Source organism: Hypomesus nipponensis, chromosome 1 (genome assembly GCF_054491055.1).
Source record: "Hypomesus nipponensis isolate SF chromosome 1, ASM5449105v1, whole genome shotgun sequence".
Taxonomy (NCBI): domain Eukaryota; kingdom Metazoa; phylum Chordata; class Actinopteri; order Osmeriformes; family Osmeridae; genus Hypomesus; species Hypomesus nipponensis.
This window is the reverse complement of record NC_140361.1, coordinates 10,978,553-10,997,169: the sequence shown is the minus strand read 5'-3', so window position 1 is coordinate 10,997,169 and position 18,617 is coordinate 10,978,553. Positions and strand designations below refer to the sequence as shown.

Below are 18,617 nucleotides of genomic sequence, written 5' to 3'. Positions count from 1 at the left end.
CACAAATTGAATCAAATATTTTTTTCTCTCACAATAAGATTTTGATTGTTCTTTAGTTACCTCCTCTCCTTCCCTATTTTGCACTTAATTTCCCCCACACATGCATATACACAAACACACACACACACACACACACACTTACTCACACATCCTCCCACACCTATGATGTAGCATCTCCTTTCACGCTAACAACACTGTCAATGAGCCGCCATCTTGAAAAGGTTGAAAGCCGGTTCCCTTCAAGCAAGCTTGTTTTCACACGCTCCCGCTTTAATTAGCCATCAACAAGGGAAGTCGACAGGGAGGGCACAGCCAGCCGGCAGTGTCCTGATGTCACATGCCACGGAGCAAACGCAGGTGTGAAAACACACATCCAGAGTGTTAGAAGGGACAGCCGTTAACAAGAGGCACACCTCCACTCTTGCCTGTCACCTGCTTTGTGGCCTGACATCAGCACACAGCTGCACGCGACACCTAACCCACCTCTGCCTCTCAGGAATCCACTACACATAGTGCTTCATGGGTTTTGTAGTTTGTGTATGTGTCTCTAGATTATCTTCCATAAAGCATTTCTTGTAGTGAATAGTCAGAGTGGATTAAGACACTGTGTGGCTCCGTGACCCTGGTGAATTCAGCCATTATCCAAACATTTGCATCCGTAGTGTTTCTCCCACGCTGTAAATACAAATCCTCTCCACATTACAAGTGTTTGTGCATAAACACTTGGAAATGATAAATACAGGACTAATCACATACAAAACTGATGCAATTCACTCATGCAGCATAATCAAATGTTTCTCTCAATTCACAGTTCAGAAGCATTGTGTGGATTGTCGCAACAGAAAAGAGCCATTGAAAGAAATGACCTCCATGAGTGTAGGTTGCAAAAGTTAACACGTCAATGCATTATACCGTTGAGCTTTAAGGGGTTAGCTGTAAACACATTTTCTGTGTTCGGTAGCCATAAAAAAGCTGATATTTTGTTAGTTTGTGATTCCCTCGTTAAAGGGCATAGAAGTCAAAATAAAGGAGTTTCTGCATCAACGGCCATCTGCTAGCTGCTGGTCCAATATCTCAAGTGTTAGCAGTGGAAGAGGGCAGGTTGTTGATGTGTGTGTGTGCGTTTGATTGTGTTTGTGTATGTGCGTGTGCCTGTGTATGTGTGGGATAGCCGTGAGGCAGTGCAGAGTGATAGCCATGAACGAGGCATTTTCCAATGGAGTGATTAAAATGATTGAGGACAGAGGCCATCTCATTCATCTCAGAGCAAGGTGATGACGGACAGTGTATGTGTGTGTATATATGTGTGTGTGTGTGTGTGTGTGTCAGATCTAGTGCAGGCTGTGAAATGGGACTGGCACCGAGACTGACAGAGAGACGCTGATAATGCCCACTGGAGGGGAATCTCTGTTCAGACTGGCTCTCACACAGACAGTAATACGACGGTGACACCCACCCACCCTGGCAAAAACACTTTTTTTCCGACACAGAAAAGCTGTGCTCTGCTCTGTTTCTCTAGCCAGCATGACTGGTTATTGTTGTTGTTTTCCGGAAGACACAACAATCAGCAGTACTTTATTAGGGGGACATAGTGTGTGAAAAAATAAGGCTTTAATCATTGTAATTGTGCCCTCTGTAATGAACTGTGCTGGGAGGTGTGGTGTTGGTGTGTGATGGTGTTGCTGTGTGTCCTGGGTGTCTGTATACCAGGACCTATGTTATATTTTACCCACCAGACCACCATTACACCAGACCACTCCCTTTTATCAGTCTGTCAGGACACCTGGTCAAGAAGTGGTTGCTCCACTTTCAAGGGGGAGTCAGAAAGCTATTGCCTGTAATGAGACAGTGAGGCTACTGTCTCAGGCTGTTCTGTAGTGGAGGGGGGTGGGGGGGGGGGAGTTGAATGATGTCTACCTGTTTCACAGTATTTTCCCACAGTGTTAAGTTGTCATGCAGTCCTCTTCCTCCTCTAATCGTGACTAAGAGGCATTCCGTTCCATGTCCAAGGCTACAAACACTACCACACGGTTACAGAGTCTGACCTTGGTGTTACTCAGTCTCTCCCTGAAGTCTCCACCCTCACCACCCCACATCTCACTTCCACCTAGGACTTTGTCAGATGTCTGTAGGGTTGTCTTCGGAGATCCTACTGACTACACCTAACACTGTCAACCATGTTACAGCTGTTGGTAGTGTGTATGTCCGCTGTTCCAAATCCCTAGCAGCACAGCATTATGTGTGAACGTGTTAAAGATCCAAATTTAAATGGGAAAAAACACTGACAAGTATGTTAAATTAGGCTTTGAAATTGTGTCAAAATAGGCAGTCTTTTCTGATTAAGACTGGGGGGGGTGTCGCCTGAAGGAGCTGAAGCTCCGCCCCCTGTGTACTCTCTCAAGTACCTACGACCCGGATAATGGACGCTACGGCAAGTGAGAGGAGGAGCCATGCAGTGATCTGACGTAGATAGGTGGCTGTGCTGAGATAGGTTGGGTTTAGCCCCGCCTATACAAAACCTGAGCTGAAAACGGGTGAGAAACTGTTCAACGGTCTAACACCACATTTCAGTGCGACAAAGTTTTTGCACTTTGCACATGCTTTCAGCAAGTCATTTCACACGTATACAATGTACTGAGAAGCAAATCATGGAATTTGCTTTACAGCATCTTTAATGCCTCTCAGAAGCACAGCACAGGTCTCCCATTGAATTGGCTAATGAGCCAAACTAATCTTTTGAGTCTCATCCATGCTCGTTGCTCTCACTAACACCTGTGGGATGACTGGCTAACATTGATTCCCCACCGTCCAGCTAGACAACTTGACAATTACGTTCAAAGGCTGACCTGTAATATCTCAAACGTATCCCCTTCTGTCAGCATTTTCATAGTCACCTTAATAGATTCCTTCATGAAAAGCTGATTGGATTTCTTACCTCCCTTCAGGCTCAGCCCAAAATCACTGTCTGGATTGTGTAATTACTTTTCTGAATTAGTGACTGTGGCCAGAGGGCTGTTTATCATGCATGTGCTGCTGTGTGGTCAAACATGCACCTGTGTGCTATTGACGCCCAAAAGCCATGTTTCACTTGGTGCTACCAGCAATGACAGTCAGATTGCCCGATTGTTCAATAGCAGTTGGCTTGCTGCAGAACCTTTCCAACCCCAGAAACAGTCAAGCATTTGTGGGTACTAATTGCTAAACATGCCTCTCTGCTGGATCCTAGTTGCTTTTCTGGATCCCCACGAAGTCGCTTTGTCCCAATATGTTCTGTAATGTCACTGTAGCCATTAATGTGTGAATTACCCCGCAGATTTACAGATTTAGCATCTGGTCCTACCTTGTTTGTGATTATCCCACATTGGGCGACTTCCTGTGGAGAGGAGGGCACATGTCTGCAATCCAGTGGTTACCAGCTGGGCTTCCCATGCACTCTGTCAGGATGACTGTTGGAGGGGTCTGGAAATGCATGGCTGTGTTAAGTTGTCCTTGGGGCTGATAATGCATAAGGCTGTGGTGCCAAGTGTTAACGTGTGCTCATGCATGCTGAGAGTGTGAGCGGGTGTTACAGGGTGTCTGGAGGGCCATATCTGTAATTGGAAGTGGATTTGCAGTTGTTCGTGCGCGTGTGTCTATATAGGTTAGGGTTATCGTGTATGTGCATTCTGTGTGTGTGTGCATGTTTATTTGTGTAGGTGTCTGTGGTTGGGGCGGTGGGTTGGGTATGAGTGTGTATCATTGTGTATGTTTGTGCATTTTACTCTGCTGTGTGTGTGTGTGTGTGTGTGAGAGAGAGAGAGAGCGAGAGAGAGAGAGAGAGAGAGAGAAAGAGAGAGAGAGAGTGTGAGAGTGAGTGAGAGAGAGAATGAGTGAGAGAGAGAGAGAGAGAGAGAGAGAGAGAGAGAGAGAGAGAGAGAGAGAGAGTGCGGCAGTTGGCTGTATCGAGAAGAATCCCATTGTAACACGGGTCAGATAATGATTAATAAGAGCGCCAGTAAGACTTAGCCACTAATAGATCTCTGGAGAGATAGCTTAATCCCTCAACAATATCTGCTTATCCTATTACCAGTGAACTATGGATATACCTCTGTATCTTTATATGAAGACTAAGCTGTGCGCTTATCTTTAAGCTGATTAGATACCGTTGGTCACAGAGTTACGTTAAATTGCAGTAACTTGTTTTACCAGGAGGTCCAGATGGTTTACACTTATTTTTTTTAGGATGAAATAGTAAGTAAACTCATGTATTTGTTGTTTTATTTTTTTCATAGGCTATAAGACGTATTATGTTGGATACATTTCAAAAATAGACATTCCACCAATCTCTTAATCTCTGTCAATGAAAGTCTATTCTTTCCAGGCAATTTGCATTGTAGCACGATGAAAGGAAGCGCGCTAAATGGCGTGTAATCTATCCTTGGTGTGCTTTTGGTGTTCGGCAGGAGGAAGCTTACTGACCGTCTTTCAACGTGCTGCAGTTGTTTTAAAACTGAACTAAATTGTGTCTGTTGACCTTTTCTTCCTTGATTGTGTGTTGTTGCTGAGATTCAGCAACATGCTTTTCTTTCTTTCTCTCTTGTTAGAGAGGAGTCTTTTTAGGTCATTTGCAGTACTGTAGGAAGTGATTGCGTGTGTGAGTGGGTATCAATCTCCACAGGTTCACTGCTGTCCCTGCATATCCAGTGAGGCTTCAATGGGCCTTCCCCCAGAGTTACTGACTCTTGGTTTCGGAATTCATATAACCTCAAACTTGATTAGATCATGCTCCATCAATTGCAAGTGATAAGCACAGCTGTTCTCTGCTCTACTGGCTGCTGATAGGGGCAAATATTCCCTGGCCAATTGGAAACACTGATTCACAAACGCTGTGCATGTTGTCTTTTGTTTTCCAATGATTCCGTATAATGCTGCCCACCATACTGTGATCCCATCACTGAAACATATCTCAAACAACAAGCTTAACCCATCAGTTTAAGGATCTCAAGGGACGGTTAATTCACTCGTTTATTTTGAAGCTTGTTTTCTAAATCAGTCTAATGCCTGAAAATGTAAGTTAGCCAAGCCAACACGAATGCATGGTGTTACTGTGGCTAGGGCATTCAGTTCTGTCTAAGTTTAGAACTGCCTCAATCATTACCTTCCTATGAAATAGCAGCCAGATCTTGACTTTACCGCATTGCGAAGCCAACAAAACAGGAGGTGTTTTTTTGTTTGTAATTTTTTTACTTCCACGTGTCTGATACCGGTTAAATGTGAATAACTTAATGCAAAAAATCCCTAGAGTTTTTCCTCCTCATGAATATTTGATAGGCCTGTAATTCCTACAGCCTGTACCCCTGTTCTTTCTGGCATCTGCTTTCTCATCTAAACACAGTTGGCTGTAATTGCCCTGCTTTGAAGGAGGGCTGTTCTCCCATCAACCCTACCCTCCCCTCCTCCTCATCGGTGTGGGGTTTCTCAGTGTATTTACGTCCAGGTTTGTTGTTCGATGCTCACAGATCACGATCAGTGAGGGATCGGAAAAAGTCACACTCAATTTAGCGGCTAATGAGAAGTGACAGATTAATCCATGACTTGTTCCTGCATCACCCATGATCTCACTGTACGTCAACAAAGACGCTCTGTGCGCTTGTTTGGGAGGTGTTGCTCCAAAAGATCCAACGTCTAGGTTGTCCCCCCCCACCCCCCTGACTGTGAAACCCACTGCTGGGCAGTGACACAGGACCCCTTATCTCTGTTCCCTGCGCAGAAGGACATGATTAGCCTGGCGAACACCACATTTTGGAAAAGCCTTGAAGAGAAAGTAAAAAAAAAAAAAACAGGCTGTTATCCTATTAAAGCATCTATTGAGGGAGAAAACAAGGACCGCATATCAGACCCACATAGTAGAGGAGCCAGCTCTGTGGTACCTTCACATGCAAGTTAGCAGCATGAGTTTCTTACACACTGTAAACACAACGGATGATTCTTACCATCTTGATTTCAGCACTGGAGATTCAACATTGCAGGAATCTCTGTCTTTCCTCCCATAAATGCAAGTTACGAGTGTGGATTCCAGGTGTACTCTAATATAGAACTTTAAAAGTGTTTTTGAGTTCCTGTGCAGAGCAGTCAAGGCCTGTCTGCTGGGTCTGAGATTCTGTATCTATGCTACTTTTTATTGACTCTAAAGTCTCTCGTTTCGGTGTGGTCTTTTCCTTTCCAGAAACCAATGTGCGTTCAATAGTTCACTACACAAGTTGAATTTGCGATTGTTCTCGAGTGCTTGTTATTAGTGTGGCATCAAAGCAACGCTTGGTAAACACATTTGCATTTTAATGGCCGATATAGATTGTTCCCTGCTCAATAGTCCCCCTGTTAGCCCTACATATGTGGAGAGAAAAAAATACACAATAAAAAGAGCACTCTGCATCTACAGTTTTCATTAAAAGCCCTAACTAATGTGACCCCTTAACACCCCACCCCCTCTCTCCTACTCTGACTGAAAGTAGAACACAGGTACAGAACATGCATAGATAGAGTCCCCATGTTTGGTACAGAGAGGCGGGGTGGCTTGTTAAGAGGCTAACTCCCCTAGGATCTCAAATAAAGAGGTCTTATTTGTAATTAGTGAAAAGATTACTCTACCGGGGCCTCTTGGCAGTTGATGTTAATGAATAAAACCTGTTGATGGAGGTGAGACATTGCTCGAAAAAATTGTATTGATGTGAGACCCTTTGATAGGAATGGAGCTGGCCAGTGTTAGGTGGATTTTTGCGTAACACCATTTTCTATAATGTACGTTTTACAAAGGTTGTGTTTATGTACACAGAACCTAGAACACACATCAATGTTTGTTTTGTTTGTTTTTTATTCCCACAACTTTTTTGTTGTTGCTGTCAATGTATCAATCTCCTGGCTGAGGGAGACAGAGAGACGGGCGTAACAGCACAGTGTTGTATGGGTGTTCAGGTAGATTGCAGGTTCTGCTCTACGAGCAACCTAGCTAACATTTCACACTTTTTCAAGAGCTGGAAACATCTCTCAAACGGTGTTCTCAGAGAATATGTGTGAGAGCTCAAGCTAACAAGACATGTCAAATTTCTGTTTACCCAGCTTGCATCATTCTCTCCCCTCTTGCTCACTGTGTTTTCATATACCCCCACCTCCCTCCAGCTGAAATCAAAGCATGGACATTCACTATGTTAAAGAATTGTTGAACTTGTGTACCGGGGGACATTTCGTCTTTTGTGAGGGAAACATATCAGGCATTCCTGTAGATGAGTGCGTGAATGGAGGGAAAGGGGATGGAGCATCGCACAAGCAGACTCTCTCTGCAGGGAGTCTGCTGTCTGAAGACACGTTTAAACCAACCAAACCTTCACTGTCTTCACAATAACACCCAGTCAACTAGATAACAATGATCCCTTTAGATGCAGCCACAGAGTTATAGAGAACAGCCAACTGTAATTGGCAGAATAAAGTGTGGATTAAATACAGGGTTCTCATGGTGAAGGCAACAGCGGTATAGTTTCCCTGATGTTTGTGACAGTTCTGTTGTGTCTACACAATGGTGGACTGCTTGTTGCATGAAAAGGGGCAGAGAGAGAGCATTTTTTCGAAGAGAGGCTTTAATTTGTCTGTTTGCCAGTGTTTCCCAGCCTCTCAGAGAGTGGAGACGGTGACAAGGCCCAACGGTTCGGAGGAGAGTTGTGTTTATCTGCCGCATTGATTTTATAAAAGGTTGCTTGGTGGGAGGCAGGTAGCCTGTCAAACCTAACCTCTCACCAAGGCGTTTCACACAGCTAAGCTAATTGTGCATCCTCACAATGCAGACACAGTGGAAAGGACACAGTATGCAAACATATGTTTCTGTTTGCACGCCAGTAACAATCTCAACGAGAGCAAGAAGAGACGGCCGTGGTTTTTCTTGTGTAAACATTTTTCGGTCCGTGAAAGGCCCTTTTTTGATATTGAAAGCAGCTGTCAGATGCATGATGCTCAGTCACAATCCACATTTCCATTTGGACTTGTTTTTCCCTCCACCGCAGTGGCAAGGAGGTACAGTGTTTTGAAATTAGATATCAGCCGCGGTGGCGACAGTCGAGAGATGGAGAGAAAAATAAAGTGACAGAGAGATAGGGGGATTGACGGATTGATATACTTAGCTTGACAGATGGCTCTACATGAATATGCCGATGGAACAATGTTTAAAGAGAGGCAGAGGATGAGGAACAGAAAGGGAGGGTGTGAGAGAAAAAGAGTCTGAAAGGGAGAACGACAGAAAGAAACAGAGAGAGAGAGAGGAGGCAGGTAAGACGCTGGAAGAGGAGGCAACTGGCAGCAAGGCACTTTGATTTTTTCCAAGTTGGAGCAGAACCACATATAGCCAGGGGCGATTCATCAACTCCTTGTCAGTGCTCTCCCCATCTACCTCCTCTCTCTCTCTTCAGGAGGTGTCTTCTCCAGAGGAGGAGAAGAGATACCCCCTCCTTCCCTCCCTACCCAAATCGTCCAGCACCGCTCCTCCTCCCTTAACACACAACCAACAGGCTGCAAGACCAACTTTCAGACAAACATTCCTATCTTCACCACACTGTCAACAAACAAAAGAAGATCTGTTTTTACAAAAAAGATTTTAAAGGTATATTGGTTTGGGGTGGATACTATTTTGTTCATTTTTACAAGCATGTTTTGAACTAATTATTTCAAAGATGCCCATACAAGGATTGACCAAACGTTCCCATGACTGAAAGTCAGTGGTACAGACATTCTTGTTGAAGTGGTGCTGTGTAGCAGGATCAAACACCAGACAGAGCATTAGATGCAGGGGGGGCATGAGGAACTGGTAGGCAAACAGGGATTGTCATTGTTGGCATCATTGCCGTTGTCATCTTAATCTCTGTCGTTAGCTGTGGGGGCTGTGTGAGTGTGTGTGCACGCACATGTCTGTGTGTGTGTGTGTGTGTGTGTGTGCATGTCTGTGTGTTTGTGTGCATGTCTGGGTGGGTGCAGTCGCAAGCCATTGATTGTGTCTGAATCTGTGATTGCCGTGCTCCAGGGGTGTTTGCACACTGCGCCAATGTTTTGCATGTAGCTGTCTGGCGGTGTCGGCGCAGAGACTGGGGGTGGAGGAGAGGTGGGGAGGGGGGGAGTGTGTCAAGCCAGGGCCCTGTGAGGAAGACAGCTGGAGCCACGCATCTATTATGTCACAAACAAACTGAGTGTGGGTGCCAGTTTTCTGTCACTCATTAGACACTAATCATTGGCAAATCCACTTGCCTCCAGCACCCACATCTCATTCCCCCTGTCAATTAGGGCTTTTTTGTTGCAGCACCCAGTGGTTTTAGACTGGAGCCCCCATGGAAGCTTGCTAGTCAAGATGCCTGAGACACAGCCGCAGAAAATCTTGTGGAGATCATTTTATCTTCCCCTTGATTGCCAGATAATTATCAGTTAATTATTTAGAGCCTTAAATTAATTTGCTAAAAATACTCTGTGCCTCCTCGTCTCCAATGGAGACGGCTCCATTATTTTTCCCCTCTCGCATTCCCTGCCTTTCACCATCATTCCCTCCTTCCTTCCCTCCCTCCCTCGCTCTCTACTTCCCTCCCTCCCTCGCTCTCTACTTCCCTCTACTTCCCTCCCTTCCTCTCTACGTCCTTCCCTCTGTACTTCCTTCCCTCTCTACTATCCTCCTTCTCTACTTCCCTCCTTCTCTACTTCCCTCCCTCTCTACTTCCCTCCCTCTCTACTTCCCTCCTTCTCTACTTTCCTCCCTCCCTCTCTACTTCCATCCCTTCTTCTCTACTCCCCCCTCTACTTCCCTCCATCCTTCTCTACTTCCCTCTCTACTTCCCTCCCTCCTTCTCTACTTCCCTCCCTCCTTTCTACTTCTCTTCACTCCCTCCTTATCCCATCTATAAAGAAATATGCATTTATCATAGATGTGATTTTCATGGTGGAATATTCAAGTACATAAAATAATATAATCAGATACAAGGTTTGTTTTTAGATTCAAAATGCTCAAATTAAGCCTTAGTATTTAGCGTTGTTTGTGTAGACTGTGTTAATTACTTATCTTCTCTCTCTGCCAATTATACATGTTCTGAGCTAATTATGTCAATGTTAAATCATTCAAGTAGTCAGCTGTTACCTTTTTTTTAAAGTGTTTATAAGATCCCTGTGCATATTGTGCCAGAAAAGAATGTAACATATATTATAAACCAACAGTGTGCAAAGGTTTGTTGGATAATAACTCTTGAATAGTAACTTTCCCCACTCTTTTCCATAGCCCAGACACTTTCTTAAGTTAAAGTTGCTCTGAACAAAGAAAAGTATTTAACGGGATTCATTTGCTTAACGAATCAAATGCCCCCGCATCCACACACACACACACACACACTCCACTCCGAGCTGAAGCCAAACTAGGTGGAGCAGTCTAAGGCCCAATCCCAACACTCTGTCTTACCCCTACCCCTTACCCCTAGCCTTTAGTTTACCCCTAGCCCTTGTCCCTCAAAACTGAGGGGTAAGGGCTACAGAGCCCTATGGAATGAGACACCACTTGGTTACAATTACGTATATCGATGTCTCCAAAGCAAGTAGTGTTATACACTGATATCAAACTAAATCCGCTGCTAATGGAGTTAAAACTGTAGACATGCATGGAGTCCATTCAAGGCTAATCAGAGAAATGCGGGACTGTTGTGCAAATCAGCAATGTAAGGTTAGCATAGCAAACTAGAGATTTAAAAAAATGTTTCAATTAAGAACTTGATTGCAAATACATATGTTCAGGACTGTGTAGAGCACAAAACATGACTTTCGTAATTTTTTTATCAATTATTTGAGCCAAAATAGTACATTTATTGTACTCTCTGGATGATCTGGCCGCCATTGTTGCAGGTTGCGCAGTATTCACATACCCCTAGGTTTCAAGTAAGCTCCCAAAAACAATTGGTTTTAAGGGGTGTATACCCATTTGGCTTAGCCCTACCTCTCAATCAAAAAGAGTATTGGGGCACCACTTACTCTCACGTGAACGCGCAAAACTAAGGGATAGGGGTAAGGGGTAGGGGTAAGACAGAGTATTGGGATTCGGCCTAAGGTTGCCCTGTGGTAGGGCTATTAGATGAAGCTGTACTGTGTCACACTAGCCGCAGGGCCAGCTGAAGGCATCTCGATCGATACCCACCACCCCACCCATCCCCATAGTCCTTGCATGCCTGCCATCTCGCACCCCCGCTCCTTCTCTGTCTAACCATCCTTCATCCTTTCACCACGGCCACTCCCCTCCCCTCTTTATCTGCAAACACAACCAGCTTTCAGCGAGAGGCTCCAACCAGCTGGGATACCATGTGAGCAAGCTGGCAGCCTCAATCAAATTAGCTGTTCTCTATCTCTCCCGCAGCCTCTGTCTCTTGCTCAGTCTTCTCTCTATCTCTCTATCTCTCTCTCTCTCTCTCTTTTGTAGTTTTTCTTTCTTTCTCTTGCTCCATTTTTTCCTCTCCATCTCCAAAGTGCCAGAATTGATTTGCAGAATTGCATGTTAAAGCAAGTGTCCTCATTAGAATAATAACCTGCACCTACCCCCAGCCTCCACCCCCCTCCCAAAAAAGGGCAGCAGTTCAGCTCGCTGGATATTGATCCAATTTGTACGGCGGTAAGAGCATGTAAGTGCTCAGACTGGATAGTGGTGCAGAATTGTGATAAAGTCCAAGAAAAAGAGGGCTTGAGGTTCTGTTGGCATCTGAACCCACCCTTGCTTCATCTGGAGGCGGAGGACAACCTAGCAGGTCTAGCGAGGCGTCCGTTGTGAAGGCTAAACCAGTATTTAAACACCCGCCAGTTCAGCATGTTAGCTAGCGTACTGCATTCTTTACTAGGAGTGTTTGCTTTAAAGTTGCTCGTCTCAGAACAGTAGACAGGCCTTTTGGGAATTCTGTCGACCCTAACTCTGTCCTATCTAACTTTTCTTGTGATCGTTACATTTTATTCCATTTTGGCTTCTCCTTTTCCAAAATGGTGGTGTGTATGCTGCAGTAGTTTTCAATTAAAATCTCCAAACCTGCAATTCTTCCTTGTTTCATCGGTGCCTAAGATACAATCAGTGGATCCAATTGTGTAATCCATGTAATCACAGAGCAGTTTGTGGGAAACGATAAACTTAATTACCATCAGATGAAAGCATGCTGAGCAATAAGAGTGCGTCAAAGAGAGGTGTTTCGTGTGTGTGTGTGTGTGTGTGAGAGAGAGAGGGAGAGAGAGAGAGAGAGAGAGGGAGAGAGGGAGAGAGGGAGAGGGAGAGAGGGAGAGAAAGAGAGGTTTGTTGGTGTGTCTGTTTGGGTATGTGAGTGTTTGGGAGTATGTGTTTGGGTATGTAAGTGAGTGAGTGTGCCACTACCTGCACCTGCCGCTGCACAGTTATAATCAGACCATCATAGGCCAGATCATTCTCCATCCCGCTGCCTCCAAAGACAATTGGCATACAATTCCAAGTGATTCCTATCAGTTCAACCCTGTCGTTATCATGAATAGATAAGCCCTGCATCCTACAGGGAATGACGTAGAACATAGCTAGCAACATTTTGAGCAGGAGACTGTCTGTGCATTCTGCTCATCCTATTCTGAGTATGTCTTGTCAAATGGAGAGGTATGAATTGATGTTTACAGATTAGATAAGCCGTCAGGAGGAGCGAGTGCTTTGACCTTTTAATGACTCGACAAGACGGAGCAGGCCCTTGTAAACACGACAGATTTGCATTGTCATGTTTTCACCCAGGGAGAATTGCAGTGTAGGGTCTTGTTCCTCAGTGTGAGATAATGGCATGTCTGATGGAACAAGTCAAGAAATGCTAGTGCGCGTGCGTGTGTGTACGTGTGCATACATGCCTGCCCGTCCGGCCCTTAAACACATGCTTTACAGTCGACTCATCCAAGATTACCACCCGGATGGGTCCTTCCTCTTGACCTGACCCCAAACCAGCCCCCCTCCTCCGTCGTCTTCCTGAGCTTGTTTTCGTTCCTGGTATAGATGTGTTCATTCGGAAGCCTGGCTGCTCTCATTAAGTTGTTCCACCAGCAAGATGGGTGCTGTTGAGGAGCTGTGAATGTGTGTAAGTGAGGCCAACTCAGCCCTCCACTTTCAACACGCATAAATATTTCAGGCAGACGAGCAGAAGAAATTGACAGTAAAATCGACACCGAATGTGTGCTTTTAATCTTTCAAATGAAGAGGAAGGAAGCGGTGTCTCTGTTGATGACTGAGGGAATGGGGTATGGTGAGGGTGGGGGGCGGGGGGCGGGTTTGGGGACGTGAGGTGATGTGAGGGGGATGTCGTTATGACTCTAAGGTGAAAATGGTGTGTGTGTGCGTGTGTGGGGGGGGGGGGATTTACTAGCATACAACTCCCAAGTGAAATCCTGTTCTAAAGTTTGTGTGTGTGTGTGTTTGTGCATGTATGAGACTTAGCAAGACACTGATCCTCATGCAGCTTGCGTTCTCAGCTGCCAGGCATTAGTAGCAGATAAGAGACCCAGAGACAGGGAGAGTCGAAAGAAGGCGGGGAAGTTAAAAGGCTCATTCCCACTTAATTGTGTGTGTGTGTGTGTGTATGTGAATGCTCGTGTGTGGATGTATGTGTGTGCATACTCGTGTGTGTGTGTGTGGGTGTGTCTGTCTGTGTAGTGGGATGAACAGCTAACCAGATCTTCTGAACGTAGATAAAACGAACAGTGCAGTGGTTTAGCATTCCATTAGATATGCTGTCCATTTGAAGTCCAGTTCCATCAAGTCCTCTGGAACCAAGCCAACTGTGAACTCATTTGTTTATTTCCTCTCTCCTCATTCCTTGTAATCAGAGATTTTCCTCAGTCAAACCGGTCCACATAGAACATAGATCTGAGAGGAAAGTCATTTGACGGCTCCTGCTGCATTTCCACAAGGGAGGGTCACCGGTAAATGAGATTTTGTGATTTGTTGTGCTCTGATTGCTTATGCAGAAGCACAATGAAACATAATTACACGTCGAAGAAGGGCAGGAGACAATATCACACAATCACCATGGTGTTGGCTGCTTAGAGGGAGAGAGAGAGAGAGAGAGAGAGGGGGAGAGGGGGAGAGAGAGAGGGTGGAGAAAGAGCGGGGGGGGGAGAGGGGGGAGAGGGGGGGGGGGGGGAGCGCAAAGAGAGAACGGCAGGACAGGAGTTTGTCTGTGGCAAGCTGTTGATTTCCATCCTAGGTGTTGTGTTAATTACTTTGGATGAAGTCCAGCAATTTCTCAAAGAGTTACACAGCACCATGCCATTCTGTTTGGTACAATTTTAATTATTTGTGCTGCGTGAAATGAACCTGACTTGGTTCTTTTCATGAGCACAACAAGCAGGTTTCTCCTCATTGAAATGTTGGATTTTAGACTTTCTTTATTTTATAATTTTTGGGGGGTTGGATGTCAAAGATTTGTAGAGTTGTAAAACTTAAACAGAGTTAAGGATACAGTATTGCTGCACGTCTCGATGGCATGTGTTTTCTGTTGACACGTTGCTAGGATATATATATATATATATATATATATATATATATATATATATATATATATATATATATATATATATATATATATATATATATATATATATATATGTGTAATTAATTATTTAATTTTGTTCAAGTTGTGGAAAAAACTGCATTGTCTGATTTAAAGCTTAGATCTTCCCTGGTTAGCTTAGGCAGCATGAACCCACTGGCCAAGCACTCTCACTAGCCTATCCTCTTCACTCTTTCTGCATCTCCCTTCCTCCCTGCTCTCTCTCCTCCACTCCCTCAATCTCCTCACCAGGTCACATCCCAGTCCCAGAGCTGGCTGCTGTTCTAATGCCCTGTGACAGCATCAGTGTCTGTGCCACGGACCAGCGCAGTGGGGACAGGCTGCACCAGCTTACGTGCCCTCCCACCCCCCCCACCCCTTGTTCATCACATGCGAACCACAGACTGGTTCTGGTTGGCCTGGTTGATACTGTGGACACAAGACCTGCCTGGCAGAACCGTGCCTGCCTGGCCAAAGGACATGTCTTGAAATGTGGGTTTTAGATGGGGTTGGACAGAGCCCCTGCAATCCTGTATTTCCCCACGCTGTTTTTGGACTCTCTCTCACTCTCTTTCTTTCTCTCTTTCCCTCTCTTTCCCTCCCTTATGGCCCTGAATGCCCACCCGCCTCCTCTCTTCCTCCCTCTCCTATGGCCCGCCCTCTCTCCCTCTTAGCACCGCTGTGTAAAGCTACTGGGCAGTCTGGCCATAATTTGGCCCAGAGGGGGCCTCACAGGAGGGGGATAAAGAGAAAGAGAGTGCAGATGGGGGGAGATGGAGGGAGGAAAGCAGGCTTAGTGTGGGGCCTTCAGTGTAGGGCCAACAGGCACATAGGAAAGCATTAAATAAACATTAATGGAACTGGGTTAGATGAGATTTATTAAGGAGGATTTTTGGCCCTCGACATAGAAAGCAGTGCACCATTTTAATAACCCTCACATGCACACAGGTAAACAAGCTAGGCCATTTATTACCATCCTTGTAGGTGGCCCTGCGAAATCTATTTTTACACTTTATTTTTCTACTGAAAAAATATACATTTATTATACATTTGTTCTTCTTCTTTTTCACCCCCTGTCTCATTTGGTTCACAAGAAGATTGAACAGGGTTGGGTCCCCAAAAAGCACTTCAGCTAAGTCTGACTTGGATATAATTTTGACGTCACTTTGCCATGCAAAAAATGAGAAGCGTTAATCGCAGCTTAGTCATGTTGAAAATTCCCTTTACCAACCGGTAAACACACTGATAAAATGTGACTGATTAAACCCGGAGTAATGAGGACACTGACGCAGATAAAACTCTGTCCTGGAACTTTTAATATTTGACACAGCCTGTTGACTTCCACATTTTAGAAGGACTATCTTTTAGCGTCAGAGCCATCCAAGAAACAAATTCCAACAGAAAATACAGTAAATCCATGGAACACGACCATAGAGAAATATGTTTCTGTGTTCTGACTCATTATGGCTGATTATTGTGCTACAGAATTGCACCAGTCCTTCTTCAGCCTATTAGCAGCCCAGCAGTCCTCTCCAACAAGGGTCTGGGTCTGAATCAGTGAGGAGGGTGCACTGCAGAGGAAATGCAGACACTCCTCCCCCTTTGAAGACAGCTGCTTGTCGAGGAGAGTGGAAAACACAAACACACTCGCACACACAAGCAAACAGACATGCAGACAGAGAACCAACAGAGGGAGAGAGAGCAGAAAGGAGAGAGAAGAGAATAGACAGAAAGTGAAAGACAGAGAAAAGATTAATAGACAGAGAAAGTAATATAGAAAGAGAGATTGCCCAACAGAGCCAGGCTGCCAAAGGAGTCTTGGCTGCATCCTGCTCTACCCTGAGACCTCCTCTCCTCCCTGAGCTGTTTGAAGCCGGTGCGACGCGTCCACAGACAACATGCACACAGAGGAGAGAATATTCCAGAGTTTTCTCAGAGAGCCTGGGGTTAGAGAAAGAGAATTGGATAAGGAATGTTGAGAGTGAGAAAAGGAGAGAATGCCAAGGAGAGGGGGATAAAGAGAGAGAAGAGTAAGAGAGAAGCAGTGCGGGAGAAAGGCGAGATCATCTGAGAAAAACAAACTGCATGAGTTCTAGAGAGGGATTGTGAGACGGAGAGAGATGGAGAATATGATTGATAGAGGGAGAAAGACAGGAAGAGATGGTAGAGAGAGGTGAGTGCTGGTTGTGCTGGAGGACAGTGTGTGTCAGTCGCCGTCAGTGTGACAAGTCTTTGATGTAGAAATAAGAGACACTGAAACCCAGTACAGTCCCCTATGTGTGTGTGTGTGTGTGTGTGTGCGTGTGTTGTTTTCATAAAGACATCCAGTACACTCTCCCCTCCTATCTCCTGGTGCTGCTCCTCAGTCGGAGACAGAGTCAGCCGCTGTCCCACATGCTAAACACCAGGCTCTAAGCACCGGGCTGTAAACACCAGGCTGTAAACACCGGGCTGTAAACACCAGGCTGTAAACACCAGGCTGTAAACACCAGGCTGTAAACACCAGGCTGTAAACACCAGGCTGTAAACACCAGGCTGTAAACACCAGGCTGTAAACACCAGGCTCTAAGCACCAGGCTGTAAACACCAGGCTCTAAGCACCAGGCTGTAAACACCAGGCTCTAAGCACCAGGCTGTAAACACCAGGCTCTAAACACCAGGCTGTAAACACCAGGCTCTAAACACCAGGCTCTAAGCACCAGGCTGTAAACACCAGGCTCTAAACACCAGGCTGTAAACACCAGGCTGTAAACACCAGGCTCTAAGCACCAGGCTCTAAGCACCAGGCTCTAAGCACCAGGCTGTAAACACCAGGCTGTAAGCACCAGGCTCTAAGCACCAGGCTCTAAGCACCAGGCTCTAAGCACCAGGCTCTAAGCACCAGGCTGTAAACACCAGGCTGTAAACACCAGGCTCTAAACACCAGGCTCTAAGCACCAGGCTCTAAGCACCAGGCTGTAAACACCAGGCTGTAAACACCAGGCTGTAAACACCAGGCTCCAGCAGCTAGCAGAGACCAAGGCCTCAGAAGCACGGATCAAGTCACACCCACTCGCACCTTGTGAACACGCTGCACTCATGAATAGAGCACAAAGACTCATCAAAGGTACAGGATTTTGGGGGCTTTTCTTTAATATTTACGAAAACAGTGCTCCCTCAAGCAATTACTCAACCGCATCCTATTTCAATGCACCCTGTTTCTACTCCTCTGTGTGACTAGAGGCTTGAGAAAATGTAACATGCGGATAAGCGAAATGTACAGATATAGATATATATATATTTATATATATATATATATATATATATATATATATATATATATATATATATATATATATAGATAGATAGATAGATAGATAGATAGATAGATAGATAGATAGATATAATTAATCAAATTGGCGGTCTGATAAAAGACTGAAATACATAAGAAAGGGTGACAGACAGACATAAATAGAGAGATACAGACAGAGACAGGGAGATTGACAGACAAAGAGAAAGATAGATGAATGTGTCAAGCAGGTCTGGGACTGTGAGCTGACCATCCTGGTTCAGTGGTACTGTAGTCTGGGCAGCACCAAGCCGCTGGGGTGCTTATACAGCTGGTCTCTTCCCCATCGGTCAGTCTATCATCCCACACACACACCAATACACACATACACCAAGCCCACCCACAAGGCACTCATCTCGTCTCACAGTGGAAGTGTATAGATCAGAGCTGAGCCTGTTACAGATGCATATGTAGAGAAAAGCTAGATAAAGGATTATGTAGGTGATTGAAGCCACAGCAGGAGGTGTTGGGACACTGTTGTAACCAATAAGCCTTGCCATGATTATCGGATTCAGGCAGAAACCTGCGCTGTGAGGCCAAGTCTAGCTAGAGAAACACTTCCATCTCTCTGTTTCGGTGTGAATTGTCACTTTTTAAATTATCCCTCTGTGTGTTTGTCAGGGTGTGTGTCATTTGTATATATACAGTACAGTATACTACATATATATATATATATATATATATATATATATATATATATATATATATATATATATATATAT

General features: G+C 45.0%; 1 protein-coding gene across 11 annotated transcripts in view; it reads left to right on the top strand.

The window, feature by feature from the left end:
- The window catches only part of diaph2 (diaphanous-related formin 2), a 319,038-nt gene that overhangs the window by 240,593 nt on the left and 59,828 nt on the right, over positions 1–18,617 (top strand). The window lies entirely within an intron of this gene.